Source organism: Eretmochelys imbricata, chromosome 5 (assembly GCF_965152235.1).
Source record: "Eretmochelys imbricata isolate rEreImb1 chromosome 5, rEreImb1.hap1, whole genome shotgun sequence".
Lineage (NCBI taxonomy): Eukaryota > Metazoa > Chordata > Testudines > Cheloniidae > Eretmochelys > Eretmochelys imbricata.
This window is the reverse complement of record NC_135576.1, coordinates 3,083,458-3,100,940: the sequence shown is the minus strand read 5'-3', so window position 1 is coordinate 3,100,940 and position 17,483 is coordinate 3,083,458. Positions and strand designations below refer to the sequence as shown.

Genomic DNA, 17,483 nt, shown 5'->3' with positions numbered 1-17,483 from the left:
GCCCTCCTGCCCTGCCCGCTGCGCAGACCCTAGGCGGGCGGGGACCCCGCGGTCGGGGTGAGGCCGGGCGTTTGGGGGCCGGCGCTGGCCGCCCCCGCGGTTGTGGGGCAGCGTGAGGGGGCAGGTCCAGGGGCCCGCGCCAGGCGGCTCCCGGGGGCAGGCAGGGGGAGCCCGGCGCCCTGCCCACGCCGTGCGCTCCCGAGAGCGCAAAGCCTCCTCCCGGCCGGCCCCCCGCAGGGCCCGGCCCCGCCGCCCAGACAGGAAGCGCCCGGGAGCCCCGGCCCCGGATTGGCAGGGGGATTCTCCAATTGGGCTGCGGGAGCCCCCGCCTCTGGCCAGCGCCTGCTCCGACGTGCCGGGCGGGAGGCTCGGGCAGCCCGGCGGGGGCCGCGCCATGGCGAGGGGCGCAGCGCGCCGGGGCTCGGCGGAGGGTCGCTGCGCCCAGTGAGAGCCGCGGAGCAGGGCGCGCCCGAGGGCCGGCCGGCCACCATGCAGCTCGCAGCCCGGTAACAGCGGGGAAGGTAAGAGAGAGCGGGGAGCCCAGACGCCGCCGGGATGGGCGCAGAGCGGGGCCCCGGCGGGGAGCAGCCACCAGGGACCGTGCGCTGCCGGATCCCACCCCCCCTCCCCCGGCCCGTTTGCGGCGGGGGCTGGAGCGGGGTGCGGGGCTCCCCCACTCGTCCTCCCCGGGACAACCGGCCCCAGCGTGTCCCCCAACCCCCTGCGCGGTCCGTGCGCGTCTGGCCGGGGGTCCCCTGGCGGCTCTGGACAGACGGACGGGCCCGTCGGGGACACGAGCGATGCACCGGCTGAGAAGCCCCCGGCCCGGCCCCAGCTCGCTCTGTGCCCCTCCGGTCCCTGCGTGCAGCGCCTGCCCCTCCTGGCCGGGGCATTCCGGCCTCCCCGCGGCCATTGCCCTAGCGGTGCCGGCTGCCCGGACAGCGCCGGGGGGGCCGGGCAGCCGGTCCCTGGGGCGGTCTGGAAGCCAGACTCCCCGCGGCTCCGGGCTGGTCAGACCCGTCCCAGGGACAAGCCTGCAAGGTGCCGCTTGTGGGTCTGGAGCTGACCCGGCCCCCGTGTTTGGGGTCAGGGCCGCCTGGGGCTCGCGGTGGGGGCTGGGGTCGAGTTTCGCTCGCGAAGGGTTCGTAGGCAGCAGACTCCTTCACTCGGTGTCTGGGGGTTTGTCCCGGTCGCTGCTGGGTGCAGTGGGAAGCCCAGGGGCCAGTGGATCCAGTGCTCGGGGCCGTCTCCTTGCTGGTCAGCTGGCTTCTGCACCGCGGGCTGGCGGGGACCGGGCTGGGCTCTGGACCGGGCTGGCCCCGCTCCGTGTCTACACCTAGCGTGGGTCGATGCGAGCGCAGGTCACTGCAGGGCTGTCCGGCGGCCGGCGCCGATCCGCCCTGGAGTGGGGGCCGCTGGGTGCAGAGGGACACTCCAGCCAGCCCTTTGCTTTGGCCCACCTGCCGTTGCGAGGTGGCTGCCCTGAGGGGAATCAGGCTGGGACCAGGGCGAGGGGGGCAGGGTCTCTGCAGTGCACCCTGAACCCCGCAGGGCTGGGGGTCGTCTCAAACGGGAGCTGGCGGAGTGGGGGGCACTGGTGGAGCTCGGGGGGGGGGGAAGTCTGGCCCTGGAATAGCAGGGGAAGGGGGCCGGGTCGGGATTTGGGGGCACTGGAGAAGCTCTGTGTGTGGGGGGCGGCGGGGAAGCCTGGCCCTGGGATAGCAGGGGAAGGGGGCCGGGTCGGGATTTGGGGGGCACTGGAGAAGCTCTGTGGGGGCAGGGGGAGCCCGGCACTGGGATAACAGGGGAAGGGGGCCGGGTCGGGATTTGGGGGGTACTGGTGGATCTCTGTTGGGGGGGGAGCCTGGCACTGGGATAACAAGGGAAGGGGGCTGGGATCAGGATTTGGGGGCCACTGGAGAAGCTCTGTGGGGGGGGGGGGAGCCTGGCCCTGGAATAGCAGGGGAAGGGGGCCGGGTTGGGATTTGGGGGACACTGGAGAAACTCTGTGCGGGGGAGCCTGGTACTGGAATAGCAGGGGAAGGAAGCTGGGTTGGGATTTGGGGGGCACTGGGGGAGCTGTGTGTGTGTGGGGGGGGAGCCTGGCACTGGAATAGCAGGGGGTCGTGGCTCAGCATTGACAGACATTGGCACAGCCAGCGGTGGGAAGCTGACCCAGCCCTTCCTCCACCTTTGCCCGCTCTGCCCAGCTGGCCCCAGCTCTTCACTCTTGCAGACACCGAAGGGGGAAAACCTGACGTGCAGATGAGCTCTGATAAGCCGCTTTTTCCCTGGCGGGTGAAGTCCCTGGGCTCGGTGCGGGCACAGGGGAAGGGCGTTAGGCCTGCACCGCGCTGGCTGGGTGAGATGAGCGAGTGACTCATGCCGATGGAGACTCCGAGCTCAGAGAAACTTGGACCAGCCCCGGTTCCCTGTTGCTGCTGCCGGGCTTATCGGAAGCCCCTGGGCTCAGTTTACAGCCTCCGTGGCCCTTCTGCCGCAGGACATCCCGGGGCCCAGCTGGGGCCCAGCCCTGCCTGGCAGCTCCGCTGTCTGCGCCCGGCCCAGGCAGAGAGCCCGGCTGCATGGGGAACGCGTCCCCCAGAGCATCGCAGGGCTGCGGAGCAAAGGGCCCAGCCAGGCCGGCTGCCTAGCCTAGGCGTCCACTGTAACTGAGCCCAGCTCCTGGGTTCCCACTAGGAGACGTCAGGTACGTTGGAGCCTGGGGGCTCCCCCTCCCTAGGCCCTGCTCAAACCTGAATGTCCCTGGGCATTAGTCACGGGCACTAGAATGGGAGTCTTCGGCCGAGTGCCTGGTGAGCGTGTGGGGTGGGGCTGCCCCTACAGGAGGAATGGATCAGCGGCACTGTGATACAGGGCGCTCATAGCCACCTCTGTGTGTGCGCCCGCCGGGTAGGGGCACGCTCCCATCTCCCTGAGTGCAGCTGTGCGGGCCCCCATCTCTCTCAGTGGGGCAGGACGCCCCGGATCCCATCCCCACGGGTGCCCGTAGGCAGCTGGCTGACAGCTGCCGCGTCTCTCTGTGCACGTGGATGGGTACGCTGCTCGTGTGATGGATGCGCCTCTCTCCGCGTACCCGTGCAGCCCTAGTTGTCAGAGCGTCTGACCGCCTCCCCGTCACTGGCGGATTGACCCGCAGGCAGGGCAGTGCCCCCGTTGTACGGTCGGGAGCCGAGGCACACAGCAGATTAAGTGACTTGCCCAGGGTCAGGCAGGAAGTCTGCGGCGAAGCAGGGATCTGAATCCAGGTTCGTTAGGGTCCCAGTTTAGTGCCCCACCCCCTAGCCTTCCATCCCCGCGGGGAAGCGCTGCAGTGGGGAATGGCTCCCACGTCACGGCAGGAGACGCAGACCCACGGAGGGAGCTGCCGGTGGCTCTGACTCAGAAGTGCGCCGTCCCTGTCCCCAGCTGGTGGCTGGGTGTCCCGAGCAGAGGACGGGGTGCGGTGTGAGCTCAGGGGTGTGGGGGAGAGGACGTGTGTTGTGCTCTGGCTGGGGTCTGCGGGGTCGGTGGCGGCTTCAGATGAGCCCAGGTGTTGGCTACGCCGGCTCAATCGTTTCGTGATGCGGTTCTCAAGGCGGCCCGCTCAGCGACCCGACAGAACCACGTTATGTACAGCGCTGGCAAGACGGGGGGCCCACGCTGGCGTGATGGCGCCCGGGGGGCATTGGGCCTCGGTTGGGATGAAGGCTGCTTGGATTGAGAGCAGCTGTTTATAAATGTCACATCAGAAACTTGTCTAAAGTCTAATTGTGTGTGTGCACATGTGCGAATGCACGGACCCACGTGGGGGGGGTGTACGCCCGTGAGCACGCACGGACCCGGACCCACGTGGGGGGGGTGTACGCCCGTGAGCACGCACGGACCCGGACCCACGTGGGGGTGGGGTGTACGCCCGTGAGCACGCACGGACCCGGACCCACGTGGGGGGGGGTGTACGCCCGTGAGCACGCACGGACCCGGACCCACGTGGGGGGGGGTGTACGCCCGTGAGCACACACGGACCCGGACCCACGTGGGGGGGGGTGTACACCCGCGAGCACGCACGGACCTGGACCCACGTGGGGGGGTGTACGCCCACGAGCGTTCACAGGCACAGACCCACGTGTGTGTGGGGGGGTGTACGCCCGTGAGCACGCACGGACCCAGACCCACGTGGGGGGGGTGTACGCCCGCGAGCGTTCACAGGCACAGACCCACGTGTGTGTGCTGGGGTGTACGCCCGTGAGCACACATGGACCCAGACCCACGTGGGGAGGTGTACGCCCGCGAGCGTTCACAGGCACAGACCCACGTGTGTGTGGGGGGGTGTATGCCCGTGAGCACGCACAGATCCGGACCCACGTGGGGGGGTGTACGCCCGTGAGCACGCACGGACCCGGACCCACGTGGGGGGGGTGTACGCCCGCGAGCGTTCACAGGCACAGACCCACGTGGGGGGGGGGGTGTGTACGCCCGTGAGCAGGCACAGATCCGGACCCACGTGGGGGGGTGTACGCCCGCGAGCGTTCACAGGCACAGACCCACGTGTGTGTGGGGGGGTGTACGCCCGTGAGCACGCACGGATCCGGACCCACGTGGGGGGGGGTGTACGCCCGCGAGCGTTCACAGGCACAGACCCACGTGTGTGTGTGGGGGGTGTACGCCCATGAGCACGCACGGATCCGGACCCACGTGGGGAGGTGTATGCCCATGAGCGTTCACAGGCACAGACCCACGTGTGTGGGGGGGGGTGTACGCCCGTGAGCACGCACAGATCCGGACCCACGTGGGGGGGTGTACGCCCGCGAGCGTTCACAGGCACAGACCCACGTGTGTGTGGGGGGGTGTACGCCCGTGAGCACGCACAGATCCGGACCCACGTGGGGGGGTGTACGCCCGCGAGCGTTCACAGGCACAGACCCACGTGTGTGTGGGGGGGTGTACGCCCGTGAGCACGCACGGACCCAGACCCACGTGGGGGGGTGTACGCCCGCGAGCGTTCACAGGCACAGACCCACGTGTGTGTGTGGGGGGTGTACGCCCATGAGCACGCACGGACCCGGACCCACGTGGGGGGGTGTACGCCCGCGAGCGTTCACAGGCACAGACCCACGTGTGTGTGTGGGGGGTGTACGCCCGTGAGCACGCACGGACCCGGACCCACGTGGGGTGCACATGCGTTAGCCCTCCCCCCGCAGTGATTTCCCCTGTGCTCTGTTCCACTAAAGGAAAATCCGTCTCAGGGGAACTGGCTGGCTAGAGACTGCGTTCACGGGACAGGAACTTCCCTTGTTTCCATCTGCCCCAGCTTGGTGCTTCCCTTTTTCTTTTCTTTTTTTTTCCAGAGAGAAGTCTGAGCTGGGTGTGGATTCGGGGCATGTCTAGATCTCAGGGTTTGGCCATTGCCCATTCCAGAGACATGGGCCAGGAATTGGGGTGTAGACAGGGACTGCCCCAAACACCTAGTACAACGGGCCATGAGCCGGCTGGCGTCTCTGCCCAAACCCAGCAATATGTAATGGCTCCAAGCTCTCCAGGGGATTGCTGGGCTGGTTTTAGAGAGTTTTCAAAGTTGTGATGTTTTCATAACGAGAGTGACAATAGTTTGAACATTTTCCATCTGTTTTTGTGTTGGTTGTAAAACCAACCACCCGAAAAAACCCTTTTGGTGAAAATTTTCATTTCATTTGTAACTTTCATTTTTTTGATGCAAAACCAAAGCTCGTTCCGTTGTTAAAAGCCTGGCGGTGTTTGGTTTTCAAAGAAAATGATTGGTTTCTTCAGAATATTGCTGTGGGGAACACTCCCTGTTTTCCAAGCAGCCTGCTCCGAGGCGAACAGGGGACATGGGAAGAGGGATGCGAAAATTGGCCCCCTTCCCCTCCAAACAGTGTGTCCACTTTGAGACGGGCTCTGAAACACCTTTTCTCCACAGCGCGACACACAAGCTCCTTGGGGCAGGGGCCGTCTCTTTCTTCTGCCTTTGTACAGCACCTCGTGTGACTGCAATGCGCCAAATAATAAAAGGAGTCGAGTTTTACCAGCGCTCCCGTGGGAAGAGCTGCAGCACTCCCGCCTTTGCCCTTGTCATTGACATGGTGAGCCCAGGTTCTCACTCACCGAAGCTCTGACCCCCGCAGCCACGCTTCTGTCTCTCCCTCCCCGGCACTCGTGAAAGTTGGAAAATGTGCCTATGTCGGACTGTTGTTTCGCTGGCGGCCTGGCCTAGCTGTCGCTGCCGGCAGCGGAAAGTTGACCACAGCGGGAACTGCAGCGGGGTCGGCTCTAGACAAGGCTGCGTGGGGAGCTTGAGAGGTGCCTGGGCAGTGTGACGGCTGGTTAAGCTAAGCGTGGGCAAGTGCTAGGAGACCGGTTGGAACGGCGCTTTCAAGCGATCGCACACAGTCCTGGGTTCCATCGACTGTACCTGCTCAGGAGAAACATCCAGGCATCGTTGTGGGCCGCTCGGTGATGTGTGCAGCAGTGAGTGGGCAAAAACACTGGCAAGTTGTGAGGCCCCACTAAGAGAGGGCTGGAGAATGAAGCTGAAACTATGGTGGCCCTACCCTATAAAGCAGTGGGATGCCCTTACATGGGAGAGCGTGTTCAGTTCTGGTCCCCTCCTCTCAGACAGGATAGAGCAGAAATAGAAACAGGCTAGTAAAAATGATTGCAGGCCTGGAGAGACTGCTGTAAGAGGAGAGCTGGCAAAGATCAGGGCTATCACACTGAGCAAGGAGTGCTGTGGATGGGTACAGAGTGTGAAGGGAGGAGCGAGTCACTGAGCATTTCTTTCTACCCTGTCTTGTAACACAGGCACAAGGCAACTTTCAGCAAAACTGAAAAGCAACAAATTCAAAACTGACCCAGGACAATGTGTTTTTAAGTAACATGTGATGAACCCGTGGAACTCACTGCCACAAGACATCGCTCCTGCCAAGAGATTAGAGGGACTCAAACCCTGAATAGTGAGGATAGTGATGTGTGTCAGGGGTACCAAATCTATAGCTTAGGGTACAAACCTACCACCGCCTGACTGGGTTAGACAGAAATGTCCCCTGTACGTATGTATCGCATATGGTCAGTTCTAGGAGTATGCCATATTCCTCCTGAGAGGGGACTGGGTACAGGCCTGGCCGGCTCCCACTGAAGTCCATGGAATTGTATTCCTGTGTTCAGGTAACCCCTGCTTTGACTCACCCAGAGCTTTCTGCAGCTGTGGGGCTCAAACTCCCCACACAGGTTGTCTCAGTTCAGATGTTATTTACAAAGTTATTTAAGTCCCTGTCATGTGAGGGGAGGGAAGAGAATAGAAACAAGAAGGGCCAGACTGGGTCAGACCAAAGGTCCATCCAGCCCAGTGTCCTGTCTGCTGACAGTGACCAGTGCCAGGTGCCCCAGAGGGAATGAACAGAACCGGTAATCATCAAGTGATCCATCCCCTGCCATCCACTCCCAGCTTCTGGCAAGGTCTGGTAGTCAGAGGTGTAGGGACACCCAGGGCACGGGGTTGTGTCCCTGACCATCTTGACTCATAGGACCTGTCCTCCAGGAACTTGTCTAGTTCTCTTTCAAACCCAGTTATACTTTTTTCTGCTTTTAAAAAAGAGCAGTTGAGACGAGTTGTGTTTTCTGCACAATTAGCAAGAGCAAAAGGACTTGGACGCCAAGCTGGGGACGTGGCGAGCCCGCCGCTGAGGGGTGGCAGATGGGGAGAACAGTGCTGTTCTGAGTGACCAGCAGGGCCGGGGGGCCCGGGTGGGCACGTTCCCAGGCAGAGGATGCAGCGCAGAATGTTCCCGTCACGCTCCTCCCAGGCTGGTCCAGTTGGGGCATGTCGGCATTTACCCATAAAAGCCCTGGGCCTGCCCTGAGCTGTGTGTGGGGCTCTCAGGCCCACTGAGTCAGTGGGATTCTTTCCAGCGATGTCCATGGGTTTTGGATCCAGCCCCGAATCTGAGACGCTGTGGATGGGCTTGACCTGCTCTCACTCAGGCCGTCATCCCTGGGGCTGGAGCGTGGCCTTTGTGTGTTCTCCAGGGCTTCGCCCTGTCTTGTGTCAGGGCTCCCAGGTGATGGGGCTCCCACCGTGCCCCAGTCCGCAGCCTCACTGGGCCATCCAGTGCCATCGGCTTTGATTTCCGTGGGCAGTTCAGCTGAATAACTGATGGCCCGAGGCAGCCCCAGCCAGAGGCTTGCCACACCTAGTTAGCCTCAGGTTCCCTGTCTCAGTTCCCTCCCTCTGTGGCAAGCTTTACCTGTTACCGTGTCCTCTGAGTGTTTACCGAGCATTACTCTGACCCCTGAGCCTTGCCTAGCGCGTCTCCTCTCAGCTCCGTTTGCCTCTGCTCTGAACTCCCTCTGGTTTGTCCATATCCCCAGGGTCCCCACCGAACGCTGTATCTCAGGCCTGGTCTCGGCTGCCCTGTGATTTTGATTCCTGGGTTTGCTGTGCACACGTGGCTGGCCGGGTGTGAAGTCCAGTCTAGCCTCAGGAGAAGATTGTAGCAGTGTCTCATGGACGCAGCTGTAAAATCTCCCCCGCCTGAGATAAGTGACCCCAGAGCATAGGCCTTCGACCTCATGTTAGTTGGCTCTGAACATGCTTTGAAGAGCCCGGCTCCAGTCACTGAATTCCCCAGATTCCTCCCCAGACTCCGCTCAGGAACTTCAGCCAGGGCCTCGCTGCAGCTCAGACGAATGGTTTAAACTGGCAGATAGTTGTAAAGCCTCCATAGAACAGAAACCGCCCAGCGCTTGGCAGGGGAAGCAACATCCAGGCTTCTGGGCCGACCCGGGCTGGCCCTTCTCGCATGGCAGGTATGGTGGGAGGTACACACAAGCGCTGGACCTTTAAAGGAGCACAGTCGTTTCCCCTGGCCAATAACATTTGTAGCTCTAAAAGAAAAGGAGGACTTGTGGCACCTTAGAGACTAACAAATTGGTTAGTCTCTAAGGTGCCACAAGTCCTCCTTTTCTTTTTGCGGATAGAGACTAACACGGCTGCTACTCTGAAATTTTTAGCTGTGTGTGCGAAAAGTCACAGCCCCGAGGGACCCAGCAGGCTGCCTGGGTGACCGTGTGTCTAGCCCCTTCCAACGCCTGGAGGTGCCCAGTTGTTCATGACCGTGCTGGGCACCCTGGAAAAGCCCAAATCCTCCTCAGTCACCAGAGAGTCCCTCATCCCGAGCCTGGAAGAATCCATCGGTCACTTTTTCTCTGTGAGGTGAGCAGACTTGGGGGCCAGACCCTCCTGCATAGCCCGGGCCAGGGACCCGAGATCAAGTCATCAAAGCTGCTGGCACGGGGGTCCATGGTTATCAGCTGGAAGATTCCTGGGATCTCGAACGTCTCCTGTCTTCACAAACAGCCGCATGCGGCAGCTAATGAACCCTGGGTGACCCTCCAGATGCTTTTCAATTGACAGGCGGCCGTTAGCAGGCAAAGGGCAGCAGCGTGCGGAGCAGCCGCCCGTGTGCTGGCATGTGCAGGCTCCGGCCTCGGTGGGGGCCAGGGCGGTGCGGGGAGGACAATGTAACTGAGTTCCTGGTGGAACAAAAATACCGGAGTGGTGACCTCATCCCAGAGAAATCTAAACAGAAGGTTCAAAGCAGCAGCGTTTGGGTGGGATCCTGCCTTCGCACGCGTGTGAATCTGCTGACCGGAGTGGAGTCACTCCGGATTTACACCAGTGCCAGAGAGCAGAATCAGGCCCTTAGCCGGCTTCCTGCTCTGTCCCAAGTTCCCCCCACGTTTGCCCCCTTCCGAGCGTCGCCCTCAGAAGAGAGAGGGCTTGGTGGGAGCAGGGTCAGCTGCCTCTGCTCCCTCATTGCTAGCAGCTCACTGGCCAGCGTGAAGCTCTCCCACCTGCCGGGAGGGATGGGCTGGGAGCAGGGCCCCGGATCTGCCCAGCTTTCATAGGGAGAGGCCTGTTCTCTCCTGTCCAATACCTCCCGAGAGGGCACCTCCCTCTGTCCTGAGCCTGGGGCATCTATCACATCTTCTCTCTGTGCCTGGGGACCAGTGCAACATGCGGGTCTAGCAGCATCACCAAGCAGCTGACTGAAGGGCCAAGGTACCCCCTCCCGGCTGGATCCCCCAGCAACAGACCTGGGCTGATCCCACGGTTTCTATGTGCCTTTTCCAGTCATCCGGGATCTCTCCTGTCTGCCCCGAGTTCTCAAAGTTAATTGCTACTGGCTCGGAGATCTCCAGCCAGTTCTTCATTTATTCCAGGGTGTGTTAGAAATGTCTCCAACCACGCAGGGTCCTAGAGCCCGGGCTCCAGCGCGAACCCGGAAATCTACACAGCAGTGAGTCGGCTAGCACAGGCCAGCCGCGGGAGGCTAGTGACTGCGTAGGCAGACCCGAAGACGTATAACTTGTCCAAGTAGTTCTGAGCTTGTTCTTTTTCTGTCCTAGCCTCAGATCCTACCCCACGTGCACCGATGGTCACTATGGTAGCTGGCCGGTCGCTGCTGTCCTTTTCTGGTGAAAGCGGAAAAAACCCGGTGTCCAACCCTTCGGCCACCACTGAGTTTCCCTGTCATTGGCTTCCCCCCTCGCTGCGTGCTGGGCCTGCCCTGTGCGTGGGCAGCCTCTGGCTTCTCATGTACTTGAAAAATGGTCGCGCGTCACCCTCCACGCCCCTAGCCAGTTTAATCCCACTTTGGGCCTCGGCCTTTCTCATTTTGTCCCTCCATGCTCGTGTTGGGATTTTTAGGTTTTTTTTTTTTTACATTCATAACTGCGTAGCCCCCCCCGACCCCTGCTCTCTGGGTCGCTCTGCCCCAAAGCACCTGGCCCCATCCTGCTCCAGCTCTGGGTCTCTCATTCAACCAGCTGAGCTTGACGATGCCGGACGCAATTACCAGCCTTGTGTTCCCAGGGGCCGCGTCCTCTGGAGAGCAGCGTGCGTGTGACCAGGGCAGGGCGCTGGGATTCGGCTCCGAGGAGCGGCTGCTGCTTCTGGAGCTCCAGCACAGCCGTCCTTTGGGGTAGGTTAGTGTCGCGCTGGGGGGGGCAGGGGCAGGGGCAGGCAGGAGTGTTTGGAGGCGCTAGTGTGAATGGGGGTGAAGGGGAGGTGAGGGAAGCTGGGGGCTGAGTGCATTGGTGGTTGTGGCATCTGTCAGGGAGCAGGTGTGTGTGCACAGGGGGGTGTACACGTGAGTGTACATATATGGGGGGTGTACACGTACATGGGGCGGGGAGGGTGGGCTTGGAAGCTGGTGCCAGGCTCTTTCCCTGCGGGCAGGTCCATGGGGATGGGTGAACTTCGGCAATTGTCTTTTACTCTTGTTCTGGTGCCAAATAAATTGTCCTCAGACCCCAGGTCATGTGACATTAACAAAACCCCTCCCCTCTAAGCAGGCGATTTCTTCCCAAACAAGGCAGGTTCCTAGACCAAGGGGAGCCCTTCTGTGTCTCTGCTTCCTCAGCGCTAGCCCCACTCCGGCTCGCTTCCTGCTCCAGGTTTAAAGAGACAGGGCCCCTCTCCTCACCCCCAGATTGTGACTGGTGCAGGGTTGCCATGATGGTGCTTAATGGAGCTAGGCGGACGCACCCCAGAAAACCGGCAGCATGCCCACCAGTGCCCACCAGTGCCCTTGGCGCGTGGGATGCTGGACGTGAGTTCCCGCAGTTGCTCTGATGCCAAGCGTCACCGCTCCAAAGCCCATTGCAAACAGACAGGGGCGGGGCTGGGAGCTTGGCTGCAGGGACGTTGCCCACCCGCTAGCCATGCCTCTGTGCACGCTTAACCCCTGCACCAGACGAGCTGGTGTGGACGCCTGGAAAGGGCTGGCTGCTGCTGGGAGAGCCAAAGGGGCCTGGCAGGCAGCACTGCACTGTCATGCAGCCTCTCTTTGCTCACGCTGGCGGGTGGCACGGGAGAATGGTAGCCACGCTCGAGATGGGCACTTGCAGCCGTGGCATGGCATAGCAGTGCCTCCTGCCGGTTTGCCGCAGCACACGGCAGGGCTGCCCTCAGAGAGTCGCCACGTTCCTGACTTGGCTCTGATGTGAGCTTGGGGGTGCAGGTGCGTGCCATCGAGCTGGGACTGCGGGGTAGAGCCAGGCTTAGTGTGGGCAGCCGCTGTGCCAGCATCCCTCAGGCAGTGCCCCCAAAGGCAGCCAGCAGCAAACACGGCTAATCCAGACCTGCCCCTTACCTCCGGCTTTGCCACGGGATGTCGGCTCCCAGTCATTCCAGCCCGGGACTGCTTACGGCAGCTCTCTTGGGGCCCCTCAGCCCCACACCCCGCTATTCCAGTCCTGAGCTCTGTATATCCAGCTCTGCCAATGCCCCTCAGTCCCGACCCACAGCCCCCTGTTATTCCAATCTTGGGTCATTCTCGAGCAAGGAGCACTGATCCTGCTGGCTCTGACCTGGCTGTGAACAGCCTGAGGAAGGGATGGGAGCAGGCAGTCCCCTTTGTTTGGGAGTGGCAGAGGCAGGATTCGAACATAGGTCTCCAGGAGGGTCAGGCTCTTGCGTTAATTGCTGACTCACCCCGTGCCTGCCTTCCATGGGGCTGCTAACTGCAGCATTTGCCTTTTTAAGATCTGAGCTGTAACTCTGTGAAATTCCCAGGCAGGTCCCTCGTACGGGTCTGCTCAGCCGAGAGCCCTGGGTTGGGACACTCCCCGTGGTTCCTGTGGCCTCGTGGGCAGAGGAGAGCCGCGGCCGCAGAGACCAGAGAAAGGAAGCTAATTAAACCCTCACGAACACACGCTCCGGTGCCTGGAGGGGCACTGGGAGAGCAGAGTGAATCACACGGCTAACGCCAGCTTTCCTCTGCTTGTCTGCTGTCCGGCCAACGCGTGGCCACCGTCCCCGCGGGCAGAGGGCTGGTTAGAGGGCAGGGCTGCTGGGCTGCTCAGGTGCCGGGCTGGCTGGTGCGTCGCTGGTGAATGCACGCCAAGGAGTTGGGCCGGGCTGTTTCCACCCCGGGCTGTTTGCTATTTGTGGTGCGTGGGGGCAGGTTTCTGCTCCCTGGCTGCGCACACGCCCCGTCTCGTATCAATTAGCGTGCTTTCCCATGGAGCTTTGTAGCAGAACAGTCTGTTGATGTGAAAATGTGGGGGCTGGTGAATATTTCCACCTGCACCCAGGGCCCGTGCAAATCCTCGTGAACGTCACGTGCAGAATCCAGCCGTGAGCAGCTGCAGACACCGGCATGGGGTTTGGATTCTGTCTGGACTAGTTCTAAAACGCGCCGGGAGATGCAGCGTCTATGGAGCCCAGGGCCAAATTCCCCCTGGGGGAGGCCCTGTGCGTGCAGTTCCCATGGCTGTGCCTGCCTGGACTATGGCTGCATGTGCAAACAAAGGCTTTGCCATCCAACGTGCCCTTGAGCAGTTGCAGTGGTGGTAGCTGTGCACGTGGGTGTGAGCACACGCGTGTGTGTACGCATGTGCTGTTCCCCATGGACCATCAGCCCTTCGTGTTGTGTGTCCCGTCCTCCTCCCCCGTGTGCAGTGGGTCGGCTCTGAGGGCTTGGCGTTTAGTGACACACAAATCCAGCGCAGAGAAGGGAGGGCCAGGGCAACCCTCAGGGTGGAGACGTGGAGGCCGCGATGCAGCCTCTCTGGTCCAAACAGCTGGGAGGCCCCCCCCCCCCCCCGAAGAGCCGATGAGAAAATCCATGGTCACCCCTGTGACGTTCTTGACTTGAACTGGGACCGTATAGAACATTGTTGCAACCAGGGTCCTGTAGTGGCACCAAATCTTGTATAAAGGGGGTCAAATGAGGTGTCTAAGGCACGGTTATGGTTTGCTGGTTAGGATTAGGCTGTCTGTTTGCATGTGTCATTTTTGTATTTAAAGATATAAGTATTGGCTCTAGACGGTCTGTATTTCAAACTTGTGCTGTGCTTCTGGGGGACACCCCAGACAAGTTAACCAATTCTAGCTCCCATCTCTCTCTTTCTTTTTCCTTTTATGAATAAACCTTTAGATTTTAGATTCTAAAGGATTGGCAGCAGCGTGATTTGTGGGTAAGATCTGATTTGTTTATTGACCTGGGTCTGGGGCTTGGGCCTTTGGGATCGAGGGAACCTTTGTTCTTTTACGGGGGTATTGGTTTTCATAACCATTTGTCCCCATAACGAGTGGCGCTGGTGGGGATACTGGGAAACTGGGGTGACTAAGGGAATTGCTTGTGTGACTTGTGGTTAGCCAGTGGGGTGAGACCAAAGTCCTCTCTGTCTGGCTGGTTGGGTTTGCCTTGGTGTGCACAGAAACCCCAGCCTTGGGCTGTAACTGCCCTGCTTGAAGCAGTTTGTCCTGAATTGTCACTCTCAGTTGGGTCCTGCCAGAGCCAGCCTCGATACAGTGGCATAGTCGTGCTTGGATCCACAGAACCAGGTCAATTAAACTTTGGGTCAGAACCCCACACTATCCAAATCTGAATTTTGGTAGTGAGAGTTTGGTTGGTTAAAAAGCCGTTGCAATGGGTGAGCAAAGAGCCTATGAGGGCCTTGACAAAAAAGCCCTGAAAGGTTTGTGCTCAGAAAAGGGGGTAAGCTTTAGAAAGAAAGCTACAAATCAAGAACTGAGAGATCTGTTAATGGCCAGCACAGCCCTTACCTGATACTGCAGAAGCAATGAAACTGCAAGCCCTGAAAGTTGGCCTGTAGTTGGAACATGAACAAAAACTGGCAAAAAATCGAATGAGAGAGAAGCAAGCCTTGGCCCAGCTGGAAAAGGAGGCTGATGAAAGGAAGGAAAGGGCTCGTAAGGGGCGGCTGGCTGCTTAGGAGGGGGTTCGCCGGATGCAACAAGAAACTGCCAGACTTCAGCTCCAAGTCAAAAAAGCGATGGAAGAACAGCTGAAATTGCGTCCTCTTGAAAGTCCAGTTTCTAACCATGTTGGCTTGTTGTCTGGGTGTAACCACATGTACCCCCGCACTGCTACCGTTTATGTAAATGCTGCTCCGGTGAGTCCAGTGGAAGGTGACTCCATAAATTGTGCCAATGCTCCGGATGGGACTGGTAATGAAAAACTCAGAGCGTGTAAAAGTCAACGGTAAAAGCTGTTTAGGGCAAATTATGGCTTCTAACATCACTCTTGTTAAAGCAGATCTGGTCAAAGAGGAAGATTACTTACTAAATCAGAGTGTGAACATTGTAGTCCTCTATGAGTTTACTATAAGCGTGCCTTTAGCCAGAATCTACCTTGAATGGGATGGTACTAAGCATGAAGTTGTAGCTGGTGTAAGGAGGTTATTGCCTAAGGATCTTTAGATTGGGGGAAAGGTCAAAGCTTTATTCAGTCCAGGCAGCCAGTCACAGGAAAGAAATGATCTTAAACCTGTGTCTATTATGGGCAATGATTTGCCTGGGGAGGGTTTCTCCAAGTGTTTGTCTGAGCAAAAGAGAAGTTTGTCTGTGAATGAAGTTTCTGACTGTCTGTCTAATGTCTCAGAAGTGAAGCTGGAATTAGATCAAGCACAGAAAGAACTCATTGGTCAGGACAATGTTTCTCAGGAGCAGATTAAAGTGGATGGTCAGGTGGAAGCCCTAACTGAGAAAGGAAAGGGTAGATTTTTGATGCGTGATGGATTGTTGGCTAGTACAGCTTGTAAAAGTGAACCTGGAAAAGGGTAACGGTGATTTGCTGGAAGTAGCTCAGTGTAGTGAAAAGAACAGCTGTTTATCTGTGGGGAGTGGCAGTGTGCCTGGGAAGGAAAGTTTGGATGAGCCTAGGCAGCCTTGTGATCTGATGGCTGTGTCTAGTCAGCAGCGTGGGAAGGCGAGGAGAGGGGAAGATGAGTGTCCCTGGACCTTACCCCTGTTACCTGTGTGGAGAATTGTGACAGGGAAGGAAATGTGCCTGTGTCTGTCAGGGGTATTGACTTGCCTGTGGAGGGAGCTACCCTGGTCTCCACGCAGTTGTCTGTGACCAGCCTTGTGTGCTGGGACAAGGGGAATGAGATCCCAAGCTGTGTGTCTGGGAAAGGAGAAAGTGTGTCCAGCTCTTCTTTGTCTGTGGAGCAGACAGAAGGGGCCTTTCAGCCTGTGGTGGTTGAGGGGAGTGCAGTTGTCTCGGAGTTGGTTCTGGATTCAGCCAAAGCCCAGGAAGGGAAGGGTCCTAAGTTTGCAAAAAGAAAAGGAGTACTTGTGGCACCTTAGAGACTAACCAATTTATTTGAGCATAAGCTTTCGTGAGCTACAGCTCACTTCATCGGATGCATACTTCTCACGAAAGCTTATGCTCAAATAAATTGGTTAGTCTCTAAGGTGCCACAAGTACTCCTTTTCTTTTTGCGAATACAGACTAACACGGCTGTTACTCTGAAACCGGTCCTAAGTTTGTGTCTGCTCGGGAGAATGGGCCTGTAACTAGTGTCCTAGCAAAATCCCAGAGCCCAGACAATTCTGGTGCTTGTATTTTGCCTGTTGCTAGTGTGTGGCTGGGAAGGGGTGTAGCAACTCTGTCTGATCAGGGTGATACCCTAGCCAGGGCACAAGGAGAGTAGAAAGGTGATTGAGGGTGTGGAAACCTGTAGCAAGAAGGAAAAGATTCCTGAACTTGTGTGTGGCAAAGGGAAGGAGAATGCTTCTAATCTTTTATCTAGGCAGTCTAGAAGTTTACCTGAAGGGGGATTGTTTAGGAATCCACCTGATGGGCCAGAGGTGATTCTGGATGTAAGTGAGACCCAGAAAGAGTCTGTTGTTGCTCAGGAAAGTGTTTCTCTAGAGCAAGCCCTAGGTGAAGAGGGTAAGGGCAGAATTTCTGTGAAGGGTGAATTGTTGCATAGAAAAGCCCCTAGTGAAAGGAGTCCTCATGGAGTCTGTGCAAGCAGTTTAATGCAACTGAAGGGTGTGAAAGTGATTTAATCAAGAAAGTTTCAGTTCCTAACAGCCAGAAATTTTCTGTGGGGAATGGATCTACTTACTTTCCTGTTGAAAGATCCAGTGTGGAAAGCTTTGAGAAGGTCTCAGATGGAGTGATAGCTGGTAAGAAAGTTGAACAGTCCTATAACCAAGTGGCTGGGTTTGGCCAGCTGTTGGGGAGACAAGGTTGCTGAGAGAGAAATGTCTCCATGCTGATTCTGTAAGTGAACCGTCTGTGTCTCAGGTCCAGAGGGAAGACTGGGGAGCTGAGTCTGCAAAGCAGAACAGCTGTGTAGTTAGTCTCTGGAGAATGGAGGGGGTGGCAGGTAAACTCTTATCTCTAGGCACTTTGGATATGACTTGTAGTCTCTCAGTGAACTTAACATCTGATTCCATGTGGAAGCAGAGGTTGGTAAGAGAAGGACAACAGAACTTGGAGTCTAGCTTGTTAGTGAAAATGAACGGTTTCTCTTTAAGACAGAGTCCAGCCTTGGGATTGGTAGCAGTGAAGGATCTGAACACTGGTGAACTGGCTCCTGTCTGTCTGAATGCAAATTACTTGGCTGGCAGGAAGAAGAAGGACTTGCTAATAGCTGTTAGCACAGAGAGCACACCCAATCAGCCAGTGAATTCTGTTAAG

General features: G+C 58.6%; 1 protein-coding gene across 3 annotated transcripts in view; it reads left to right on the top strand.

The window, feature by feature from the left end:
• Positions 1-458: 458 nt before the first annotated feature.
• The window catches only part of IL11RA (interleukin 11 receptor subunit alpha), a 68,328-nt gene continuing 51,303 nt past the window's right edge, over positions 459-17,483 (top strand). For all 3 annotated transcript variants that reach the window (XM_077818085.1, XM_077818084.1, XM_077818082.1), the window contains exon 1: positions 459-521. The gene's annotated coding sequence lies outside the window, so the exon portion shown is untranslated. The remainder of the gene's footprint in view (positions 522-17,483) is intronic.